At 40.1% G+C, this 26,202-nt stretch overlaps 1 protein-coding gene and 1 pseudogene across 1 annotated transcript in view; one reads left to right on the top strand and one right to left on the bottom strand.

Annotated features, from left to right (window-relative positions):
- ITPR1 (inositol 1,4,5-trisphosphate receptor type 1) overlaps positions 1 to 26,202 on the bottom strand; it is a 354,018-nt gene that overhangs the window by 269,520 nt on the left and 58,296 nt on the right. The window lies entirely within an intron of this gene.
- On the top strand, positions 12,992 to 13,037 carry LOC115934174 (uncharacterized; annotated as a pseudogene).

Genomic DNA, 26,202 nt, shown 5'->3' with positions numbered 1-26,202 from the left:
AGAAACCAATATGGCCTCTATCCAAATAACTACAGTTAGAGGACCCCAATCTAGACACCCCTAGCCTCATTTCCTTTATCACGTTTGTCACACTTGTAATTACAGTCTGTTCTATTTTGTGACAGTTGGCGAAGTCAAGAAATTTTGTTTTATCCAAAATGTTATCCTTTCTTCAGTGACGTAAAAAAGAATTAGAGGTTACAGAGGACAAGACTTTCCATCATAAAGTTGTTTTTCTGGACAAATTTCAACAGCAAAGGTATTATTGTAGTTATAATGCCCCTTGTTATTATAAGCTACTATATATAGTAGGCCTTGTGACTATAAGCTGAAAAGATACAAATCAGTTGATCAACACTAACAAAAACCAACCTGATCTCAATTTAGGAGATCTTCAGTGACCCAAAAGACGTCTGCTCTCTCCAGACATTTAGCACTAGTCAGCATGGTTCACCTGGTGGCAACATCAGCATCCCTGGAAGTTTGGTGAAAATACAGGGCACCTCAGTTTTTATTCTAGACCCACAGAATCTGTATTTTTAACAAGAGCCCTGGGTGAGGGCCTCGCAAATTAAAGTTTAAAAAGCACTGCTGTACACGATCCAAATAAATCACAGCAGATTGCATTCAATGAAAGAACTCAGGGCCAACTAGAAAGCCATTCAAACACTGCAGCTGCACAGAGAGCCGTGTGGCTCGTCATGTGCCATCGTGTGACATCATGTGCCCAGGGCCCTCATTTCAATAAAAGTGTATTCAGTAGGGGGGTCTGTGGAATGCAGCTCTACCACATATAACTGGCAGCGTGGGGAACGCAATTCACGGTAGGAAAAATTCCCATACTTGTTCTACAACTGACCCCTTCATTAGATTGTCAACTCCCAAAGGCAAGGCTGTATTGATTTTCTTCTTTTCAGCAGGATCCCGGGGTCTAGCCCAGGACTGGGTGTTTAGAGGAGGTGCTTAATAAGTTTTGATGAATAAACAAATAAGTGTTTATGACCCTTCACGAAATCTCTGAATTTCAGCCAAATCTCCGCTGATCCCTCATGAGTTACCACCTCCCATTCCTTTCTCTTAAATGACAGGGTTGAACAGGAAAATAACCTTTAAGGTATGTTCCAGCCTCCACATGTTAAAGTGCAAATTACTCAAGAATGATATTTTCATTTGAATATTGACTTCGTTCTGAAGGCACCTGCAAATAAAAACATTAGCTATAGATTGTAGCATTCCATGGATAACAGGCTCCATTGCCATGACCCGTTTTGCCATCAGTCCCTCCAATGCTAGGAGCTGCCTGGCATATTTATTGTTTCTAGATAAATTTTCTTTTTCTGTCTCAGGAATGAGTCTGCCTCTTCACTGAATGCTATCATTTTTTGCTTCCAAGCATTTGCCTTCCACCAATCCTGCCCTCTCTCCCTGCCAAGACTCCTAGTCATCACTTCTCATGGTATTGTCTGAACCACCTACACCTAAACCTCTTTGTGAACATCCATAACCCCAGGACTCACCTCAGACCCACAGAATCTGGGGGTTGGACCCAGGAATCTACATTTTTAACTTGTTACCAAGATATTCTTATGCACATTCAGGTCTGGTTCCAACCTATTTGTCCAAAGACCAATTTGGGTACTATCTACTCTAACAACTCCAATCGCCCAGCAGTTCCATTCCCTATTCATCAGTTCCTTCTATGAGCTCAATGTACTTAACAGTAAAGAAATTCATTTTATACCACCTTGCAATGCTTGCTATATTAATTATTGCCTATTATGATTTTGTTCACTCATTATAAAGAAAAGAAACAATAAAACGACTTTGTGCCTCATTAGACTATAAATCTCTTATCACCAGCCACATTTCATTTTTTTTTTTTTTTGAGACAGCATCTCAGTCTGCCACCCAGGCTGGAGTGTGGTGGCATGACCATGGCTCACTGCAGCCTTGACCTCCTGGGCCCAAGCGATCCTCCTGTCTCAACTACCCAAGTAGCTGGGACTACAGGCATGCATCACCATGCCTAGATAATTTTTTATTTTTTGTAGAGATGAGGTCTCACTATATTGCCCAGGCTTGTCTTGAACTCCTGGCCTCAAGCGATGCTTCTGCCTCAGCCTCCCAAAGTGCTGGGATTACAGGCATGAGACACTGCATCCAGCTGCTGGCAACATTTTTTTTTTTTTTTAAAGAAGACATCAACTTTTTTTAGCCATTACTTTCTCACTGCTCTTACACAAACACACCCTACCCTCCTCCAACACAGGGTCACTGCCAGCTCTTAATAACATTAAATATTTCACAATAACAAAACGCATTGATGAGAAATACACAGTCTTGTGTTTCAGCTCTTAGTCATTCATCAGTCTAGTTATCCATGCCAACAGTGAGACAGGTCTGGAGAGACAATCATCAACAAACTCCCTGAGGGTGATGATATTTAATAAATTTTCTGCTTTTTAAGGCAATATTTTATCTTCCAAGCATATTTTAACTTCCAAGCATGCTACCACAGAATCAGGATTGAACCCATTTACTCTGGTTTCCTCATATAAATCCTTATTCTATATGGAGGAAGCCAGGAAAAGATGATAGATAAATCCCATTTAAACCTTCTCTCTGGTTTCCCCCAAAGATGAGTGTGATCTCTTTTATTTGTGCTCCCATAATACGCTTTGCTTCATCTTGGCACTAAGTTGACTGTGTGATCTTCTATTTGAGTATCTCCACCAGGAGATCTTCCTGCAGGTAGAAACTATGGTTGGTTTGTTTTCCTAAGGAAGTCTTTTTCACTAAAATATAACATATTTGAAGAGAAGTACAGAAATCGTAAGTAGAGAACCTGAATTTTCATAAAGGTACACGCATGTGTAAACACCATCCAGTACAAAAAGCCAAACATCACTTGCACTCTAGGAGTGCCTCAGGGAGTGTCCCTCAGACTGCATTTGCAATCATCTTTGAATCTCTTGCAATTGATAGACCTCTGGCTACCTATCCAAAGACCCCAGAAGCCTGCAGATCCCTTTTAATTACTGTTGCTTCTAACAGACTAGAAAGACTGAAATAGACTTCTCCAGGCCATGAGGCGGTGTGAACAGGCAAAATTGATGTTCCAATCCCATGACATTATCACTGTGACTGACGCATCAGAAGCTCTCTCCCACAGCATGGAAGACCATTTAAGGTAGAAGTACTCTGCTCGGCAAGCGTGTGCAGATCCTTTAGAATTAACTGACTGTTTCCATCAGAACAACTTCATCACAAACCCAGCCGGGGGAAAACAAAGCTGTTATACACGATTCTAATCCCAGAGCCCCAAAATACAGGAGGATGCCAGTATGATCCCAAACAAACTGGGAAGAAAAGCCCATTGTTTTTTTGATATTTTGGTATATTTTACAAGGAGAGTAAGAGGAGATTCTATTATATAATTCACAGACTTGTCAACCGACCATCTCCCCTGCAGGAGGAATTTCTGGCTTTGCTTTATAATGCTTTAAAATCCATTTCCGGCATTCATCGTGCAAACGAAGCACTGCCCTCACATTACAACAGGAAATGTGACTGCAGGTAATAAGGAGCAGCCAAGACTCAGGAAGGATGATCTGGGGCCAAAAGGGCAGAGGCAAATAATTCCCATCAATCTCTGAATTGTTTTTTTCAATAAGAGGCTGAAAAAAAAAAAAGAAGATAAGGCATCTATACTTTCCCACTTAGACCTCATGAACAGTAATAGCCCATAAATTATTTCTAGCTGGAGAAATTGGCTAGAAATGGTAGACAGATTACAGCATTTTCCTGGGCAACCACCTCCACCTAAGGCGCCATGTGTACATGGGGCACCTCTGTCGCCATGGCCAAAGCTGCTTAAACACACGGCTACAAAATATTATTTTACACACTCATTTCACAAATAGTTATTGAGCATCTTTTCAGTATCAGACATTCTTTCAGATGCTGAGATAGAATCCCTGTATTCACGGTGTTTACATTCTCTTGGGGGAAACAGCCATAAGAAAGTCACAAATAAATACGTTATGATGTCAGAAAGTGGCAAGTGCACAGAGAAAAAGAAAGTAAGGTAAGAGAATAGAAAAAGTTGACAGTGAGTACCTTTTTAAGAGAAGGCTGTTTGGAAAGGCCTCTGTGAAGGGCAAATGTCTGTGAATACAGACATCCAGGTGGAGGAAACATCGAGGACAAAGGCCCTGAGGCAGGGACAATCTTAGTGTGTTTAAGGCAAGTACAAAAACCAGTGTGTCTGAAGCCAGGCAAGCAAAGGAATGAGAATTTTTAAGACATTATAAACCAAGGAAACAACTTTGAATTTTATCCTCAGTGTGTGATGGGAGTCATTAGAAAGTTTTAAGCAGAGGAATGACAATATGTAGCTTATATTCTTAAATTACTACTCTGGTTGTTCTATGGAGATCAGACTGTAGAGGGGCAAGGATTGCGACCAGGAGACCAGTGAGAAGACTAGTATCATGGTCCAGACAAGAGCCAATGGTGACTCAGAAAAAGGTGACGGTGATAGATGGGAAGCAGTCAGATGTAGGATATATTTCAAATATAAGTCAAAAGGATTTACTGAGGGACTAGATTAGGGCATGAAATAGAGAAGCCAAAAAAAGACTCCAAGGTTTGGATAGATGTGGAGAAATTAGAACCCTTGTACACTGTTGGCAAGATTATAAAACGAAACAACTGTAATGGAAAACAGTATGGAGTTTCCTCAAAAAATCAAAAGTAGAGCTACTATATAATCTAGTAATTCCAGTTCTGGTATGTAGCCAAAGAAATTAAAAGCAGGGTCTCAAAGAGATTTGCACATCCATGGTCATAGCAGCACTAATCCCAGTCGTCAAAAGGTAGAGGCAACCCAGATGCCCAGTGATAAATGAATGGATAAACCAAACATGGTGTACACATACAGTGGAGTATTATTTCACCTTAAAAAGGAAGGAAATCATGTTACATGCTACAACACTGATGAACTATTAAGACATTCTGCTATGGGAAATAAGCCAGTCACAAAAACACAAATACAATATGACTCCAGTTATATGAGGTATCTAAAGTAGTCAAATTCATAGACACCAGAAGGTAGAATGGTAGTTACTAGCGGCTGGGAAGAGCAGGAAAAGGGGACTTATTGTTTAATGCGAACAGAACTTCAGATGTGCAAGATGAAAAAGCTCTGGAGATCTGTCTCACAGCAATGTGACGATGCCTAACACTCCTGAACTTTACACTTAAAAATGGTTAAAATGGTAAATTTTGTATTACCTGTTTTTACCACAATTTTTAAAAAACGAAACTCACATTATCTATTATGCTTGTGATATTAGTAAATAAAAATATGAAGCATCCTAATTAGCAAGACATTAAAGATCTATTTTACTTAATCAGTGTCACATGAAGCTTTCAAATTTGCTTTCTTTTATAATATATATACTAAATTAGAACTATAATATATGCATATAATTTTAAAGTATGAATATTTAACCAAGGATTTGATTCCGATGTTTAAATAACTGGAAAACTGAAATTGCCATTTACTGAGAAAAGACTGGGAGAGGCAAATTATGAGGAGGAAATCAAGTGGTCTATGCTGGGTGTAAGTTGGAGATGCCCATGAGATACATCCAAATGGACATGTGGAGTAGGATGTAGTATATGTGAATCTGGAGTTCAAGGGAGAAGTCTAGGCTGAAGACAGAAACTTATGAGTCATCAGCATCAAGACAGCATTTCAAGTCATAGGACTGGACCAGCTCAATAAGCAAAGTAAAGAAAGAGATGAAGACTGAGCACTCAGCCCTAGGAGACTCACGAGTAGACTTAGGAATAACTAATCCATGAGCTAGGATTTAGGGATATGAATTAGACTCAGACAGTGAGGTCTAATTCATATCCCTAAATTCACAGTAGGTGCTCGAGCCACAAAACTGCATAAAATTAAAATTGATGTGGCCACAAAGGGTCATAAGAGTGGGGAGGGGGTCAGAGGGGGAGAAACAGAGAGGAGCAGAGATGAAAGAAGGGTCTCAAAGTCTAACATCTAGCAGTCCCAGTTCTGGTGAGACCTGCCCATTCTAGGTTTCCTATTTTTATAGGCCTGTGAGCTTCCCTGTTCTGTTTATGGTAATCTTCAAGCAACTCGAGTGGGTTTCTGTTCTTTACCCCCAAATATTCCCTGATGAAGGCCTAAAGAAGGGAGACAACATGTGTGGTAGGTAAGAAGTGAAATCAGGCCAGGTGTGGTGGCTCACACCTATAATCCCAGCACTTTAGGAGGCCCAGGCAGGAGGACTGCTTGAGCCCAGGAGTTCGAGACCAGCCTGGGCAATGTAGCAACTCTACATAAAATTTTAAAAACTTAAACCAGGCGTGGTAACATGTGCCTGTAGTCCCAGCCACTCGGGAGACTGATGGGAGGATTGCTTGAGCCCCAGAGGTCAAGGCTACAGTTAGCTGTGATCATGCCACTGCACTCCAGCTTGGGTGACAGAGCAAGACCCTTTCCAAAGAAAGAAAACAAAAAAAGGGAAGAGAAGAGAAGAGAAAAAAAGAAAAAGAAGTGAAATTACGTGTTATCAATAAAAATTCTAAATCTTATGTAGTGAACTGCATCATTTAGTCTCAGCTCTTCACTCCTCCTTGTATCCATGCCCTCTGACATGAAACTTTGTAATGCCAATTTACCATAGGTGGGCAGGCCAGCTCTGCCCCTTGACTTTGGACTCAGCCCAAAGAGACATGCTTTGGTCAGCAGATATGACACAAACAAAGGCTTCACGGACTTGTGCACTGGGCTAGTTCTCTAGAGCTGCTGTCATTACCACAACTGCTGGAGAATGAGAGACAGATGGAGCAGAGCCAAGTCATTCAGTCACCTCACTCTGTCCAACAGCAAGCCAACCCTCAGGCACATGGGTAAGCTCACCCAAGATCAGCAGAACCTCTGTGACCGCAGACACATGTGCAAAAAAACACTTCTTGTTGTGTCTGCCTGAGGTTTTGGAACTGCTATGTGTCAAAGATAACTGATGCATCATATATAAAAACACACTTGGATTTGATCAACTTTCTTCTTATCCAGTTATCACCACTGATACGTGGGGGCAACTTGGCTCCCCAAAATGGCCAAATATGGACGGAAAGTAATTGATAGGGCAAGAAAAGGGAGCTTTAAGAAACATCTAGATTATACAGAATGTGGTTGATCTATCCACAGCTACTGTAGAATTAAATATCATTTTAAGGATTATTGTAAAATAAATATATAAATAAGCAAAATAATACAGAAGGCTAACAGGCATTCAGATTCTCCTATTCATGATTTGCTGTACAGGTGGTTAAAAACTAAAAAAGCAGTCTCTTGTCTTCTTTTAAGAAACAGTCTTTAATTCTTGTAGCATAAAAACATCATTCATCTTCAGTGAGTGGTTACATGGTCTACTTGTAATTGTTAGGTCAGACTGTACACTGGCTTCCAAAAGTATTACTTAGAGGATGATTTTAAATACACTCACATTCACATTGCTTTCTTAAATGCTATTCACAGATTATAAGAAATTTTTAACACAGAAATGGCTATTTTATGAGAAGTGCAGACATTCATGATGAACTGAAATTAACATTTCAATAGTCTGTCCTTTTAATTTGATAATATCATGAGGCTCGGGAACTTAAGAAGTTTGAAAGAAGTCTAATTGATGACCTCACATTTGCCTCAGATAAAGTTTGAAATCTAATCATTTTCTTTCAGCAACTATATTTGTTTTCTATACTGAAATAGTAAGCCTCAAAGTATGAGTGTAAAAATATGCAATTCTCCAAAGTGAAGGGCAGCACAATTGTGGCTATTATAGTTGGGACTCATTAACTCAAGAATATCAGTAAATACCAGCCCTCCACCAACCAACAATTTCAAAATGTTAAACTCCCACAAGAAGTTCTTTCCTTGAAACCTGAATATAATTGTCTTAGGTCTTTAATAGCCATTCAAAAAAATTAACTATGCATAAATGCATTCAACAACTGGTCTTCAAAAACCACTGCTATTCTAGAGTTCAATGTGAACAAAATTTAAGGTTAAGGACTGATTTCTAAAACTATGCAACTCCCATGACAAGCTGGAAGATCTGTTCTCAAATATCAAAACACTCATGTACCCTTTTAAAGACATCTCTAAAACAGCTGTGTTACCTATGCTTGCAAACACATGGCATCATTGCTTCCCAGTTTTTAGATCATAGGTTCCATGATCCCTCTTACTACACAAAAAGAAAGTAAAAGGCATTTCTAAAAGGCATCAGAGATTTGAGTTTAAGAGCCTTTAGTTTATGGATGAGGCCAACACAGAGGATCAGCAATGCACAAGCTTGTCACACAACGTTTCGTTTGTTGACACTCAATATTCATTTTTCCATTGAAAACGTAGTCATAAAAATGAGTTGACTTATAAAAACATAAAATGTCCTTTGTTTATAAATCTAAACATACTGTTATAATGTTAGAATACTAGAAAGTATTTTAAAATGTTTTAAAAATCAAATTTTATATTTTATACGGCCAAATATAAGGAAACACATCTTCCACACTGTCACCAAAATTAACTTTCTTTAAAATAAAAATAAGGCAAATTTAATGATGTCACTTTCCAGCTTAAAAACTTTCATGGGATCCCCCTGGATTCTACAAGATAAAAGTCCATGTGCCTTGAAGAGAGCATAAAAGAACCTGCCCCATTCATAGAGTTTGGATATTTGTCTCCACCCAAATCTCATGCTGAAATGTGATCCTCAGTGTGAGGGGTGGGGCCTGGTGGGAGGTGATGGATGGAGTGAGTTCTCTAGAGATCTGGTCGTTTAAGAGCGTGTGACCCCCTCCCCATTCTTCTCTTGCTCCTGCTTTTGCCATGTGACATACCTTCCACCATGGCTAAAAGTTCCCTGAGGCCTCCCCAAAAGCTAAGCACAAGCCAGCACCATGCTTATACAGACTGCAGAACTGTGAGCCAATTAAACCTCTTTTCTTTATAAATTGCCCAGTCTCAGAGGTATTTCTTTATAGCAATGCAAGAAAAGCCTAATATACTCATAGAGCCCCCATCAACATTTTCAGCCTCATCTGGAACCATATCCGCCTGACACCTGGCTCCCTCTATTCCAGCCACACAACATGGCTCATTCCTTACTCAAACTATGGACTTCCATATCTCCTTGATTTTGCAGGCTGCGTTACCTTTGCTGGAGTGCCTCTGTCTACCTGGTCACTATCTATCCATGTGGCAACCTTCAAGATCTTGAAGCCATCCCTGCCTTCTTAGCCCAGACATACCTCCTCCTCCCACACAGCTCCCTATATTACCAGCCACACTTCACACTGTCCATTAGTTCTTCACACAACTATCTTCCCCTTTTGGGTGAGGTTAGCTCCAGGGAAGAAATAATGCCTTAACCCAACTTGGGATCCCCTGCATCTGGCACATAATAGGTGTTCAGCAAAGCTCTGTGGAGTGAGCAAAGGGGAGAAGAATAAAAGAGAAGTTAAAATAGAAAAAGATGAAAGCATGCGGTCCTAAAAGACAGTAAGGATCTCAGCAGTAGAGTATGCCTAGTTTTTACTTTGTCTCAGTTCACATCAAAGTTTTTAATTTTGTCTTCTGAGGTTCTCCACAACAACATCACTAGCTACCAGAAAGTTTTAACACAAACTCTATGTAATGACCCTGGCCTCCAGGGCCCAACTATGTAAAAATCACAGACTCTTAATCTCCTTCTCTTCTCAGGTCTGCGCCTTCAGGCTCCCCCATCCCCACCCCACTGCACCGACTTTGGCATAGATTTCAAATCAGTGACCACATACCTGATAAATACCTGATAAATCTATTGAGCAGCACTCTCACCTTAATTATTTGACTTACTGGGAGTGTTGATAGTGTCTATCATTGAACCTCTCACACCTTGAAGAACTAGCTCAAGGCGGGGCACGGTGGTTCACACCTGTAACCCCCACACTGTGGAAGTCCAGGGCAGGTGGATCGCTTGAGCTCAGGAATTCAAGACTAGCCTGGACAACATGGTGAAATCCCATCTCTACTAAAAGTACAAAAAAATTAGCTGGGTGTGGTGACGCATGCCTGTAGTCCCAGCTACTCGTGAGGCTGAGGTGGGAGGATCACTTGAGCCCAGGAGGAGGTTGCAGTGAGCCAAGATGGCACCACGCACTCCAGCCTGGATGGCAGAGTAAGACCCTGTCTCAAAAAACAAACCAAAAAAAAACTAGCTCAAGTGTCACCTCCTCTATAAAGCCCTCCATGACCCACCCCAGCCCCCAAGCCCACTGCACATGGTTGACTATCATCTTCATTCGCCTATCTCTAATCTCAGTTTGGACTTGGAGTCTAGCATGTTCTATGTTATACTGCAAACCATTATCAACATGTCTCCTTTCCTACAACAATTTAAAGTTGCAAGAAAAAAGGACTTGGTCTTCTTAGGCTTTATCTTCCCCCTCCAACCTGGAACATTACACAGATTCAACAAGGTATTACTCTATTAGCAATCACGTCTTTTCTCCTGAACACTAGTGCTACAGGAATGGATAAAACAGAGTAAGAGCTAAAGAAAAATAGTGACAACAAAGTATGAAATTGTCCAGTGTTACCCAGGTAAGAACTGAAGGGGAGACTCCACTTCTCTTCAATTAATGCTAATCGAACACATTACAGACCACACCCTACGAGCTTTCCACATATCAACTTGTTTAACTCTCACAACATTCCACTGAAATAGGTATTATTATCCCCATTTTACAGATGGGGAAACTGAGGTAAAGAGATTAAATGTCTTTCTTGAGTTCATACAAGTCATAAGTGGCACTGCCAGGATTCAACTCAGGCAGTCTTAACCTACATTGCATTACCTCTCAAGACACACACCTAGGAGAAAGACTGTGGAACGGAAGATTGCCTAAGCTGAACAGAGAAAGAGAGAGGAAAAGAAGAGAATATGATAAACACTCAACTCTCCTGAGGAGGAAATTAAGAGAGGGAAAACTGGTCCTGACTACTCTTGGTGCCAACAGAATATCTAGTAGTGGCCAAGGCCCAGGCCCAGGTTGGGCTGATTACAGGCCAGAGTTGTATGGGAACAAAGAAGAGAAGGTGGAGGAAAGAATCTGCATTGCATTCAGGAGGTTAGGAACCTGGGAAACACCTCAATCTTTGCAGAGTGTTTCAGTGTGTGTGTGTGTGTGTGTGTGCGTGCGTGTGTCCCCATTCAGGCATCCTGGGCCAAATAGTCCTGGCTATTCCTCCCCACTCTCAACTCTGACCTGGCTCTGAACTCTAATTCTATCTGGCCTTACTTGGCTGAACTGACCCACCTATTCCTTACCTTTAAGCTCTTTATTTATTCAGAGCTGAGGTTCCAGGAGCTGATTCAACAGATAGAGGTTTGCTCATAGTAGAGACTGGAATAAAGGTCAATACCTTCTGGGAAAACAACTCCTGTGCAACAAACTACTACTCATACATAAAGTCAGAGTTCATTAAGGTAACTGTCCATCTGAAAAGCAATTATCAGACTCACAAGTTAGGGTGGCTCTTAGAAGATCTATCCAACAGGGGAAGGAATGAATACAGCCTTGGAAAAATCTGAGGTTCAGTTTCCAAATTGGCTCTGAATTTGGCTTATGAATTCTTACAAGTCATTGACTTTTTGATTTATTTGTCCTCTGAATTTATAGATCTCCTCTCCATCTCCAACATACTTTTATGCAGTTCATTTGAGGATATGTTACAGCTCGTTGTACAGGGATTTGGCTACCAGGAAAAGCAATGGGCAAGACGGGGCCAGCATTACGCCACTCAGATTCATTAGGAGTGAAGCTGAACTTCTGGCACAAACCTTAGGTCAAAATGGCAATAAATGAAAAGGACAAGGAAACAACTGCAGCCCAATGTTCTCAAACATCAATATCGCTTTTGATATTAATATACTTAGTGGAACATGAAAATCGCTTTTCAAACCACTTGGACATTCATCTCCAAATTTCTGAAGTTGCACTCAATTTAATTCCCTAGAAGTTGAAATTTTAATTCTGTTTCAATATCAATCACATTTCCACTTAGCATAGAGTCAGCTGTTCAATTGTTTGCAGAATCCAATCTAGTTCAAAAGAGAATTAGTAGCCATTCCGACCTTCGTCTTGGGGAGACAATCAATACAGCCTGCTCTCTGTGGGAACACACTCTCCTGCGGGCCAAGGGGAGATGCTGACCCCAACCAGGAAGGAGAAAGACTGTTTATTTCTTGGCACCAGGAGGCAAAATTTAATTTAACTTTAAGTGTCCATGAGCTTTTCATCCTCAAAGTGCTTCACAAGTATTAACTAATTAATCTTCTCAGTACTGCTGCATATTACATAAGCTCTTTCAGGGATAAAGAACAAGGGAGGCATTGAATGGACCAGGTGGTAGAATTAGGAAGATAAGAAACTAACCTCACAATGAGAAACCTTTTACGTGGAGGTGCTATTAGTGGCTAGGGCAGGCTCCAGTGCTAGTGGTTGTGACTATTCTATCAACTCTAGCAGTAAGAAAAATAATGCTGAAACTAGGGCTGCGGTGATGAGCTGAAGGTTCTTTCTGGAACTAAGCCTCAGTTCCCTCAACTGTCAAGTGAGGCTGCTCACAGAACAAACTCCAGAGGGTGCTTATGAGGAATCAACAAGGTGACACATTCAAGGTCTTATCACAGAGGAGCCTACCAATGCTCAGTACACACCAGATGTTATTAAATAAAAAAGGGGCCGTGGCTTCCAGGTGTCTGAGCAAAAAATGGGTTAAACAGCTTCAAAATGTTTGCAGGTATTGTCCGTATTTTCATTTGTGAGAGACAATGAATTTAGCCAAATTATATGCACCTCTTTTATGAGCTGAACTGTGTCCCCATTGTAAAATTCCTATGCTGAGTGTTACAGCTCTTTTAGAATTTGTCTAGCGCTGGAAAACCCCTTTTTTAAACTCCTGTGTTGAAGTCCTAACCCTCAGTAGCTCAGAAAGTGTCTTAGACAGTTCAGGCAGTTTAAAAAAATATCATAAATTAAGTGGCCCATAAACAACAGAAATGTATTTCTCAGAGTTCTAAAGGCCTGGAATTCCAAGATCAAGATGCCAGCAGATTCAGAGTCAGGTGAGGGCCCTGGTTCACAGATGGCACCTTCTTGCTGTGTCCTCCCATGGTGGGAGGAACAAGTTGGCACTAATCCCAATCACCTCTCAAAGTACCCAGCTCCTAACACTACCTTGGTTATCAGGTTTCAACATAGGAATTTCAGGAGGACAAAAACATGCAGAACGTGACTCATTTGGTAATTTGTTCATTACAGTTGTCATTAGTTAAGATGAGGTCATACTGGAGTGGGGTGGGACCTATTCCAACATGACTTAGATTCTTACAAAAAGGGTAAATTTGGAGAAGGCCACACCTGTACAAATAACACACACAAACATGAAGGCAGAAGAAATACAGCAGAGCCAAGGAACACCAAAGACTGCCCGCCAACCACCAGAAGCCAGGCAAGAGGCATAATGGATTTCTTCCTATGCCTTCAGAAGGAACCAATCCCGGCCGGGTGCGGTGGCTCACGCCTGTAATCCCAGCACTTTGGGAGGCCAAGGCGGTGGATCGGCTGAGGTCAGGAGCTCGAGACCAGCCTGACCAACATGGTGAAACCCCGTCTCTACAAAAATTCAAAAATTAGCCGGGCGTGGTGGCACACACCTGTAATCCCAGCTACTCAGGAGGCTGAGGCAAGAGGATCGCTTGAACCCCGGAGGTGGAGGTTGCAGTGAGCCAAGATCACGCCACTACACTCCAGTCTGGGTGACACAGTGAGATTCCGTCTCAAAAAAAAAAAGAAAAGAAATCAACTCAGCTAACACTTTGATTTAGGTGAGACAATAAATTTCTGTCGTTCAAGCCATTCAGCTTGTGGTACTTTGTTGCAGCAACCCTAGCAAATGAATAAAACCTCTATATATGATTAGTTTTGTTTAATAAACAACCATGAACCCACCAAATCCTGCACACAAGCACACTGGTCTGTGGAGTCACAGGTACTCAAAAATATCCGCATGAAAAAATCTAGCACCGTTCAATCTTGAAGCCAAAGAGAGAGTAAAGGGAGTACTGAACATCAACACAACTCAGGGTACCAGAAACACGTACTCTGCAATTTCGTAGGAAATCAAATTCTTATCACCCAAACTTCATGTGGCTAATAAAAACCCAACTTATGTAATAATTCTCAATATGCATACAGAGAGGACAAATTGCTTTTTTTTTTTTTTTTTTTTTTTTGAGACAGGGTCTCATTCTGTCACCCAGGCTGGAGTGCAGTGGTATGATCCCAGCTCACTGCAACCTCGATCTCCCAGGCTCAAGAAATCCTCCTACCTTAGCCTCCTGAGTAGCTGGGACCACAGGTGTGCATCACCATGCCCAGCTAATTTTTTTTTTCTTTGTAGACGTAGGGTGTCCCTATGTTGCCCAGGCTGGTCTTGAACTCCTGGGCTCAAGCAATCCTCCTGCCTTGGCCTTTTGAAGTGCTGGGATTACAGGTGTGACACCCAGCCAACAAATTAATTTTTACATGGTGCTGACTACTCCCTGAGGTGTGCATGGGCCAAGACACACCAATTGGATCCCTGCTGTTCAGCTTTCTTACCGTTTCTCCAACACGGCACGTACCTACATCATAGCTTTTACCCTTGGTGTTCCTGATGCTAGCATACTGTGTCCCCAAAGATACATGTGGCCAGCTCTTCCTAAACTTGTAAGTGTCAACCTCTATGTTACCTCCTCCAGAAGATTTCCCTAACTGCCCTATCTAGTGCTGGCCCACCCATCCTACCCCCAGTCATGCTGCATCACATCCTCCTTATTTTATATTCTTTCCAGTGTTTATCACTCTGATGTGATCTTGTTCATTACGTATTGTTTGCTTCTTGGTGTCTGTCTCACTCCACTAGAATGTAAGTTCTATGGGGGCAGAGACTACATTTGTCTCACTCAACACTATCTCCAGTGCTTAGCATGGTGCACAGTGCACTGCACGCACTTAATTATTTTTTTTTTAATGAAAGCGTACCACCTTCAAAGGTGAGTCATTTTTAGCTAAGTGCAAAGTCTTGCAGTTTATTCAAGGGAGAACCACTAGCCGGTGCAATTATAAGATCCTGGAAAATCTCAACATACAGGGCTGGCAAATCTAAAACCTGAGATATTGGTAATGCATATTTAAATGATCCCTACTATAAACAATTTGCTGAATGTAATATAAACATGCCAGATAGTCCTTCCTAAGTAATCTTAGTGTAAACAATTAGTCCAACTGCTTCACTCACTATCTTTTTGCACATACTATCAGTAAAATAGTATGTGCAAACAAAATAAATAAAATTAAAATTAAGAAATCTATGGTTATCATAAGCCAACCTTTTAATAAAATTGGGACTATTACTATCCAAAATGCAAACCTACTTGCTGCAACTTAACATTACTGTCTAATAATTTTTCTTAGAAAAAATAGAAATTGAGAATTACTTTTAGAATAGCAAGATATTTTGATGAGCTGTATCTAAATTCCAGTCTTTTACAGCAGGCTTGTCCAACCCACGGCCCAGGATGGCTTTGAATGCAGCCCAACGCAAATCTGTAAACTTTCTTAAAACATCATGAGATTTTTTTTTTGCATTTATTTATTTATTTATTTAAGCTCATAAGCTGTTGTTAGTGTATTTTCTGTGTGGCCTAAGACAATTCTTCTTCTAATTCTTCTTCTAGGGAAGCCAAAAGATTGGACACCCCTGTTTTACAGGTTCAAAAAGTAAACAAATGTTAAAGACAAAATTGAATAAATGTCAATGGCCTAGGAGCTATTCAATTCAACTTGTCTAAATCATTCCTCTAAGAAAAATAGCCATCCTGAGTCATGAGCTCTGAATCCTCAATGTGCCCTTTGAGCAAAACAAACAGTTATCTGTTTATATTTTAAAATAGTTATTGGCAGGTCTATTGCTCATGTTCTTTTAACCCACGTTAAATTAAAAAATAAATCCTTTAAGTCATTCAGGCTAAACCATGAATATTACAAACGAATGCTAAGATTAAAAAAAATAATAAAGAAGTCCCCAGGCCAATTTAACACCATCCGAAATCCACCCAGATCCAAAAATCTGAGTTAAGTTAACAATATACATTCTTTCTTATTTTCTCCTTTCCTCTTCTTTTTTGTCCTATATTGAGCACTGGACCCAAAAAAGTAAGTTTGAACCTAGAAATGTAGTGAGTTTCGTTCTTAGGACACATATTCTATAAAATTACGTATTTGCAAAAGTCAACAGGTTTAATCCCCCACTCCCCACCTGCCAAAAAAAAAAGCTGGAAAGCTGGTCAAATCAAGCTGGGATTTCTTGAGCCATTATTAACCACTCGGTCTCAATATCATTATCAGTCACTGGAATTGGTCGTATATTTTTAGGACAGTACAGGTAGACAATGGGAAATTCCATGTCGTCCTTCTCCATTAGGGCAGCTGCTGCATTTGTTAAGATAGAATTTCACTCTCGTCATTATCAACTCCAGAAAGAATCAGCTACTAGGCCAAGTAGATCATCTCATTTCATATGAGACTATTTATTCAAAACGACTCAGCACTTACAAACATATACTACATACAGACAATTAGCAAATCACAGCTAACCAGGTCAGCTGCTAAAAATAAATCAGGAGACATTAAACCCAAGATTCTCCTCCTCGTTCTATGGACATCTCCAGCAGAATCAATGAACACAGGACCTAAGTCATCAGCCTGTATCCTCAAAGCAGCAAAAGGCCATCTTGAAATCAATTCATTGGCCCCCAAGGTGTCTAGGATCCTGGATTCAAAGCACCTATGTTTTAGCAAAATTCGAAAGGTTAAAAGAACACGAACAAAAAGCCAATCAAACCAAGACAGGAGTTCTAGAACATTCACTAACCACTCAGTTACGTTATAATAAGTCGCTGTCACCTCTATTTCTTCCCTCCATGAGACCTCAGGGATAGATTAAGTGGCAGAGGCTGAATTACTGTATCTACATGCACCAAAGTTAATCTGTTCCTCCAGAACTGTTCAAGAAGATTCTTTCAAGGCTGTAATGTGACTAACATTTTTTTCTTTCTCCTAGAAAGAAAAAATCCAAATCCAGTTCTCTCTTCTTCCAGAGAAAGCTTAACATGAAAGTCACCTCATGCTTAACACGAAAGTCACCTCTTATGCTTCTGGATTATTCCATAAACACATGATTTAAAGAAAGAAGGAAAAAACAAATACTATTCAATTAGGTTTTTCCTTCTTTCTTTAAAAATAGTAGTCAGGAAGTTGATATCAACATTGAGCATTAAAAACTCTACAAAATAATAAATAATGTATGTGTATACCATCAATAAAATTTTATTACAATTTTGTTTAAAAAATCTACATAATATTCTGAGACCTGAGAGAGAACCTTATTACATTAACTGGGGGAAGTGCCTTTACCTTTTATTGGTGAAATATAAGAAAAAGTAGCCTATGATTTGTTCCCTACTTTTTATTTGTTTGTCCATCTGTGCATCCACCAATCCATATATATGCCAAATGCAGTATTTCTGTGCTGCAGTTACTTAAGCATTTTTTAATTCATGGACGTGCCAAGTACAGTTCCAAGGTCTTTTCAAATAGGAAACCATTTAATCTTATGAGCCAGGACTATTTTCTCCATTTTACAGATGAGGAAACTGAGACATAGAGAGGTTAAGCAAGTCACCCAAAGACACAGAGCTATTTAGTAGGAGAGCCAGAGTCAAAACCAAGCAGTCTGGCTCTAGAACTCATGCTCTGAACCAGTACATAACGCCGCCTCTTAGGAGGGGAGACTAGCATGTCAAATTGGGAGGCCCTATATAGTTTAGTGATTAAGGGTATTAGAAAGACCTTGTTCCTATACAGGCTGTCATTTACTAGCTGAGTGACCCTACACAAAGTTACCTAATCTCCCTGGGCTTCAGGTTCCTTGTGTGGATTATATGGATTCTCCCACAGTGTGTGGTATGGATAAAAATAATTTAAAACACTTAATAAAATGGCTGGCTCCTAGTAAGGAATCCATTAACTATTAGCTTTAAAAGTAATTACTTCCATGTGGCAAAATGCTTTGGCAGGCATGTCCACAAACTGCCCTCTCTGATTAGACTAAAAAATACTGGAGAATAATTATTTTTACTCATCTTGGCATGCAAAGAATTGTGCCCAAAATAACTGATATGTAAAGGTTCCTGCATTTGAGATGTTTAAATTTAGTCATTAAAAACAAGTTTTTATAAAAATACACTTACAGAGAACATAAGACTTTTAAAATATATAAAGTTGTCTATACTTTTTAACCATTAAAATTTTAAAAGCCAATTAAAACTTCTCGAAAATTTTTAATCAAATTAATGCATGCACACATTTTTAACATCAAATATTATTCAGTAAGTCAATGGCATGATAAAAAGGAAAAGAGGACTATTCAAGATTAAAAGACTCAGAAGAGACTAGAGAAACATAACACCCATACACAAGAGGGGGCTTTGTTTGGAACCTGACTTGAACGTATTAACTATTAAAAAAAAAAACAACTTTTTCAGGTGGGCACAGTCGCACATGCTGTAGTTAACTACTCAGGAGGTTAAGGCAGGAGGATCATTTGCACCCAGGAGTTTGAGACCAGCCTAGGCAACATAGCAAGACCCCATCTCTAAATAATACTACTACTAATAAAATTAAAAAGTATTTTTTCAATCAAACAAAATTCAATATGGTAATAAGGAATTGTTAGTTTTGTTAGGTATGATAATGGTATTGCGGTTATCTAAGTAGATGTCCTTTTTCTTGAGATGCGTTTGGAAGTATCTGGGGTCAAATGGCATGATATTTGAATTTTTTAAGATACCAGCAAAAAAAAAGAAAAAAGACAGATGAAACAAAAATGGTAAAATGTGGAATACTGTTAAGGCTAGTGGGTTCTTGGGGGATCACTGTATCACTCTATTTTTCTGGATTTGTACCTGCACCAGGAGCTCCTTTTCCCAAATGCCTCTCCAGAGAAGACATATTCATAGTTCTTTTATTTCCTAGTCATTATTTTCCTTTTAAAAAGATTAAACTGCTATTTCCTTGCCTAGGTATGTTTTCATTTTTTAAAAAAGTAGTCCCTTTAATTCCTGTTGCATCACCTACAATAACTCTTAACTGCCCAACTTTGATATCATTAGAGCCCTCTTCACTTTTCCACGTCTTTCCTTTCCTTACCATCTATTGTCTATATTTTTACTTTTATATCATTGAGGTTGATTAGCATTACTGTTTTATAACCACGAGCTTTGTAATTTGTCTATAAATTGATTGTGTTTATATTATAACCATGTAAATATTTTTCTATGCATCTCAAATAATGTAATATGAATACATTTCAATTTTAGCTCAGTTTTAGTTTTTCCTGGAGTTTCTAATTGCTTTTATTTTTCCTTGCACTATTTGCCATTAGTATGTCCTTAACTTTCTTCAAACTCTTCATCATATCAGGCATTCTATTGGGTAGCTGTATGTCCAATTAAGATTCTCCCCCTACATCTTAGATATGTTAAACCTGTCAAATGATGGAAGAAATTCTAACTCAGAACATCTATTCTTAAGCATACGTTCCAATTTTTTAAACTGAATTGAGAAGTTGGCCGGTTTGAGAATGGTCCAAACACTTCACTAAACTTATTCTGAGGGGACAAATGATGTCCTTGTAGGAAAGAGAAAAGAAAGTGAAGGAGGAGGTTTTAAAAAGCAGCTTATGTGGATGTAATAAAACTCACTTTATAACTAGAGGGTTTCACCATAAATTTATGAATACCAGTGAATTTATAGTGAGCGCTAAAATAACCATATTTTTTTAGAAAGGAGGTATGCATCCACATGAAACTCTAATTACATTTACATTTAGAATAATTGGGAACACCCCTACCCCCATCTGGCTTCTGAGTCATATCCCTACACTATAACTTTGATATAGGAAAAAAGTATAAAATCTGCAAAAATAATGTGAAAGAAAAAGAAACCTCAAACAATTAGTTTACAAACAATGCCAAGTGCTAAAGAAATATATAATCCTTGAAGCTTGAAAGCCACAGATCACTACTCAGAGGTCTGTCAAAAGCTTTAGCCAAAATATTTCATCAAAAGCAGGCCCAGCTGAACACAGTCAAAAGGGAATTATCATGGCCAACCTGGGCAACATAGCAAAAACAAAAAAAAGTGGGGGGCGGTGAACAACACAGTGATATGGTTTGGCTGTGTCCCCACCCAAATCTCATCTTGAATTGTAGCTCCCATAATTCCCACTTGTCATGGGAGGGACCTGGCGGGAGGTAATTGATTCATGGAGGCGGGTCTTTCCCATGCTGTTCTCATGATAGTTAATAAGTCTCACAAGATCTGATGGTTTTATAAAGGAGAGTTCCCCTGCACATGCTCTCTCTTGCCTGCCACCATGTAAGATGTGTCTTACTTCCTTCTTCACCTTCAGCCATGATTGTGAAGCCTCCCCAGTCACGTGGAACTGTGATTCAATTAAACCTCTTTCCTTTATAAATTACCCAGTCTCGGGTATGTCTTTATTAGCAGCGTGAGAACAGACTAATACACACGGTGATTAAGAGTTGAGATTCTGGGCTCAAGTCATCAACTGTCTATCACTAAATTGGTGATATCGGGCTGTAAAAATCTTACTACATTGTTCTTTCTGTAAAGAGTTGCCATCTGACTAGGTGTTGTGCAGACTAAATGAGAGACTGCATACGAAACATTCAGCACAATGTTAAGTAAAGGCTAGTCACTGATAATATTATCAGCACTCAAAAGCCATCTTGTGCCTGAATGCTTGACCATTTCTCCTCAAAAGAGTTTCTCTGATGATCCTTGGTATTTACTCAAAGAAGCTGAAAAAATATGTCCACACAAAAACCTGCACAGGGATGTTTATAGCAGCCTTATTCATAATTGCCAAAACTTGGAAGCAACCAACATATCTTTCAGTAAGTGAACAAATATATAAATCATGGTATATCCAGGCAATGTAATATTACTCAGCGCTAAAAAGAAACGGGCTATAAAGCCATGAAAAGACATGGAGGAAATTTAAATGAACATACTGAGTGAAAGAAGCCAATCTGGAAAGGCTACGTAGTGGAAGATTCTAACATTATCACATTCTGGAAAAAGCAAAACTAAGGAGACAAAAAAAAAAAATCAGTAGTTGCCAGGGGTTGGGGGGAGGGAAGAATAAATAGGAGGAGCACAGAGATTCTTAGGGCAGTGAAACTATTCTGTACGATACTTCAGTGATCTATAGATACATCCCATTATACATTTGTCCAAATCTGTAAAATGTATGACTTCGAGAATGAACCCTAACGTAAATGATGGTCTCTGGGTGATACTGATGGGTCTAGGTAGGTTCATCAATGGTAACAAATGTACCATCCTGAGAGGGGGTGTTACTAGAGAGAGAGGCTGTGCACCCTGATGGGGGATGTTACTAGTGAGAGAGGCTGTGGAGTAGGGGAAGGGACATATGAGAAACCTCTGTACCTTCCTATCAATGTTGTTGCAAACCTAACAATAATAATAATAAAGTTTTTTAACTAAACTAGAAAAAATGTTTCTTTGATAATTCTATTTCTATGCTACCCATCACATAGTTAATATTTGCACATGTCAATGAAGAGCTAGGTGAAGGATCTCACTGCTAAAACACAGCACGACGCAGTGTCTACGAGCACAGACCCTGGAGCTGAAGTGCTTGCGTGCAAATCCTGACTTCGAGCCATATGATGTTAAGCAGATGGTTTAATTTCTTCCTGCCTCAGTTTCTTCATCTATAAGACAGACAAGCCTCCTTATGCAGTTACAAGGATTAAATTGGTTAATACTTGTACAGCATTTAGAATAGCACAGGGCACAAAAGTAAGAGCTGTATAAATTTTTTGTTAAGTAAATTGTAGTATTGCTCATGACGGTAAAAAATAAATAGTTTGAATGTTTATCATTCAGAGAATGGCTGATTACACTCTGGCACATGTATACTATGGAATAATCCTCAAATGCTGAAAAAAAACTAGACGGTAGATTAGTAAGTTTCCTCCATGTCTTTTCATGGCTTGATAACCCATTTATTTTTAGCACTGAGTAATATTCCATTGCCTGGATATACCATGGTTTATTTATTATTTTGCTATTGACATTAACGAAAAATGGGTTAAGAAAGGAGTTAGGTGAAAAAACCAAATTGCAGAATAATAATTATGGGTTTAAGAAAATTCATAAAAATGTATGCTTTAATATACACCTATATGCCTTCAAATGAATAGGAAACATCCTGGAAAGATACACACCAAACTGCCAAAAGCAATCGCTTGCCTCTGAAGACCAAGTTTCTAGTCCTGTCTCTGTAATAACTACCTGTACAATCTTGGCTAAGTCACCTAACTCAGGAAACACCTAAGGTAGTTTCCTCACCTTAAAGCAGGAGAGGCAGGGATGACTGGGTTCAGTAATGCGTCTAATTGATTCCAATCCCCCAAATACCCTGACTTTGATTATGGGATTCTGGTGCTTTCTATAAATAAAAACACTGAATTCTCCAACACTTCATCCTTTATTAGAAGCCCTATGGAACATGGTGTGTTGTTTCAAAAGCACAGCCTATGACAGATGGAAACACATTCCGTGGGTACAGTTCCATCCCCAGATCATGCTCTCAGTAACGAAATCTTTCTTCACCCCTAGTCCCCACACATGAATGCTGTGTGCTCCTAGAGAAGATAATTGCCTTATCCATTGATATATGAGCAACAGTTCTTTTATTGCCATTTTTGCTTTTTTCCCCGGATTGTCATCAGAAATGTATTTACACTATCATTCATAAACATATGTAACCCAATTAAACCACCCGCAAGCAGGAAGACAAGCAACTGCGTTTTAAAATCAGGGGCAGGTTGTCATCCTCCACCCAATGACCAGTGAGACAGATATTTCGAGTCACTGGCCCCCATCATGATTCTAGGTTACCACCGGGTTAACTGAAACCTCAGTCCTCAGTCTCTGCCCATCTGCTCTCTCTCAGGGGGTTGATGTAACCTGTAGCCACACTGTCACTCCTTCCCAACCGGCCTGCCTGCCACCCTACGACCCCTTTCTCTCCAGCCCAACCCACCAGTGAGCTTACCACCGTAGGTCCCCAGCACCTACACCAGTGCCTGGCACATAGCCGGCATCAAAAACAAGAATTCAATTGATTCATGCCCACAAAAAACATTTACTAACTAGGCCAATACACGTAACTACCAGACTAATCTTCCTAAAGGAAAGTACTGATTCCCTCTCCGACTCGGCAAAAAATGTATTCTCTAAAACCTGGAGCACCTGTGATGTGCCAAACACTGTACTCATTTCTGACAAAATAAAGAATGATACACTGCTAAGCTCACAGGTATCAGTGGGCCTCTATTCCTATCAAAGAGAACAGAATTCATCACTAACTGTGCCACTCAGTGACTGTTATCTTGCGCAAGATACTTAAACTCTCTGAACCTGTTTCCTCACCAATAAGATGGGATTGCCTTCACTGCTAAATGAAGTAATGAACATAATACATTTAGTGTAGTAAGATACCAATAAAGGTTCTTTTTAAAATTAATAATAGTAGTAAGGCTGGGCGCAGTGGCTCACACCTGTAATCCGAGCACTTTGGGATGCCAAGGAGGGCGGACTGCTTGAGCCCAGGAGTTTTCAAGACCAGCCTGGGCAACATGGCAAAATCCTGTCTCTAAAAAACTAAAAAATGTTAGCCAGGCTGGGCGTGGTGGCTCACGCCCATAACCCCAACACTTTGGGAGGCCAAGGCAGGTAGATCACCTGAGGTCAGGAGTTCGAGACTATCCTGGCCAACATGGTGAAATCCCGTCTCTACTAAAAATACAAAAATTAGCCAGGCGTGGTGGTGGGCACCTGTAATCTCAGCTACTCAGGAGACTGAGGGAGGAGAATCACTTGAACCTGGGAGGCAGAAGTTGCAGTGAGCCGAGATCATGCCATTGCACTCCAGCCTGGGCGACAAGAAGGAGACTCTGTCTCAAAAAAAAAAAAAAAATTAGCCAGGCGTGGTGGCACGCGCTTGTAGTCCCAGCTACTCAGGAGGCTGAGGTGGGAGGACTGCTTAAGCCCAGGAGGTAGAGGTTACATTGAGCTGAAATCGTACCACTGTACTCCAGCCTGGGCGACACAGCAAGACCCTCCCTCAAAACAAAATAATAATAACAATAGCAAGAACAAACTTCAAATGTCTTAGTCAATCAAAGACTTCAAAATCTGGTACCAATAAACCACTTAAGCCTCAACCTCACACACCCTGTCTATCTGTCAAAAAAATCATAGCTGGAGTCTGCCCATCTGTGTCTTTGGTCCTGTAATTCACTGTAGAAAAATGTCCCACCCCTCTATCCCAACCCTCACTCCATTCATCTTTAATGCCCGCCCATCCTTTGTTGCCCGGCTTAACATGCCTTCTCCGTAAGTTTTTCTACTCATGATAGCACCTCCCACCACAATAAACTTCATCTATGGTCCCATGGCACTTTAAAACAGCACCTCATCTATTCTTTATAGTGCACTCATTCAACATGCTTTTGTGATGAAAGACACATCTGTTTTGTGACAGATGTTTCACTTTGTGTTGGGGATGCTGGGGTCAACGAGAAAGTCCCTACCCACAATCTAGCAGCGGAGTTAGGCATAAAATAAATCATTACTGTCACATTGTGAAATATATATTTGGTCTTTGACCCCGTTTCCTGGCATACAACCCCTAAAATCCTCAGAAATGCCAAAGTGATGTCTTTTGCATGCTAATGAGTTGACTGGTAGCTGGCAGCCCCCAGGCAGCTTCTAGATGGAGCCGGTCACCAGAAAAAAACAAGGCAGGATTAGAGGGTCCAGCTTTCAGCCCAGAAAGAGGAGAGGGAAGAGAGGCTGAAGGTTAAGTTGATCACCAATGGCCAATGATTTAATCAATCATGCTTACATAATGAAGCTTCCACAAAAACCCAAAAGGACCAGCTTCAGATAACTGAACATGTGGAGGCAGACAAGATGGTGAACAAGAACTCATCCACCCACTGGGAGGATAGCGGGCCCCACCTCCAGAGGAACAGAAGCTCCTACACTCAAGACCCTTCCAGACCTCACCCTATGTATCTCCTCCTCTGGTTATCTGTATCCTTTGTAATATCCTTTATAATAAATGGGTAAACATGCTTCCCTGAGTTGTGTGAGTCACTCTAGCAAATTAATCCAACCCAAAGAGGTGGTCATAGGAATCCAAACTTAAAGCCCAGTCAGTCAGACGTTCCAGAGGCCCAGACTGGTGTGTCAGGTGGGAGGTGGGGCACTCTTGGGGGCTGAGCCTCCAATCTGTGGGATCTAATACTATCACCAGTTAAACATTAAAATGGAAGATACCCAGCTGTTGTCTGCTGCAGAATTGATTGCTTGTTGGTGATGGGGAGAATTTCCCCCACCCAGTTTGTCACAGAAATCTGTGTTGACTGCTGTTGAGTGAGAGACTAGAAAAAGCACTTTGAGTTTGTTTTTTCCACAATCAGAATTATCCAAATAATTTCTGCATTAGAATTGTGATAAGCATCCTAAACAAAACAGATAAAAATACAAATGGGATTACTTCTGCTATCTTGAGACCTAGATTAAAGACAAGCCTGTTTCAACATGGAACCTCCAGAGCATATTTAATAAATGTTCGTTAGAGTCAATCAAATTATCTTTTCTATTAAAAGTTAACTCATTTGAGAGTAGGGACCTTGCCTCAGACAGCAGAGATGTAGTCGAAAAATAAGATACGACTGGTTGCAGCTATTGCTTGTTGACTTACCAGCTATATAACTTAAGCCGACTTCTCTGATTTCAGATTCTTCATGTGAATAAGAGAATAAGCCTTTAGAAACTGTTAAAAGTACTATATACATGGAGTATTATCTGTATCTAGCCCAC

Source organism: Gorilla gorilla, chromosome 2 (genome assembly GCF_029281585.2).
Source record: "Gorilla gorilla gorilla isolate KB3781 chromosome 2, NHGRI_mGorGor1-v2.1_pri, whole genome shotgun sequence".
NCBI classification, from domain to species: domain Eukaryota; kingdom Metazoa; phylum Chordata; class Mammalia; order Primates; family Hominidae; genus Gorilla; species Gorilla gorilla.
Note: the sequence above shows the minus strand (reverse complement) of the source record. Positions and strands in the feature narration are given on the sequence as shown.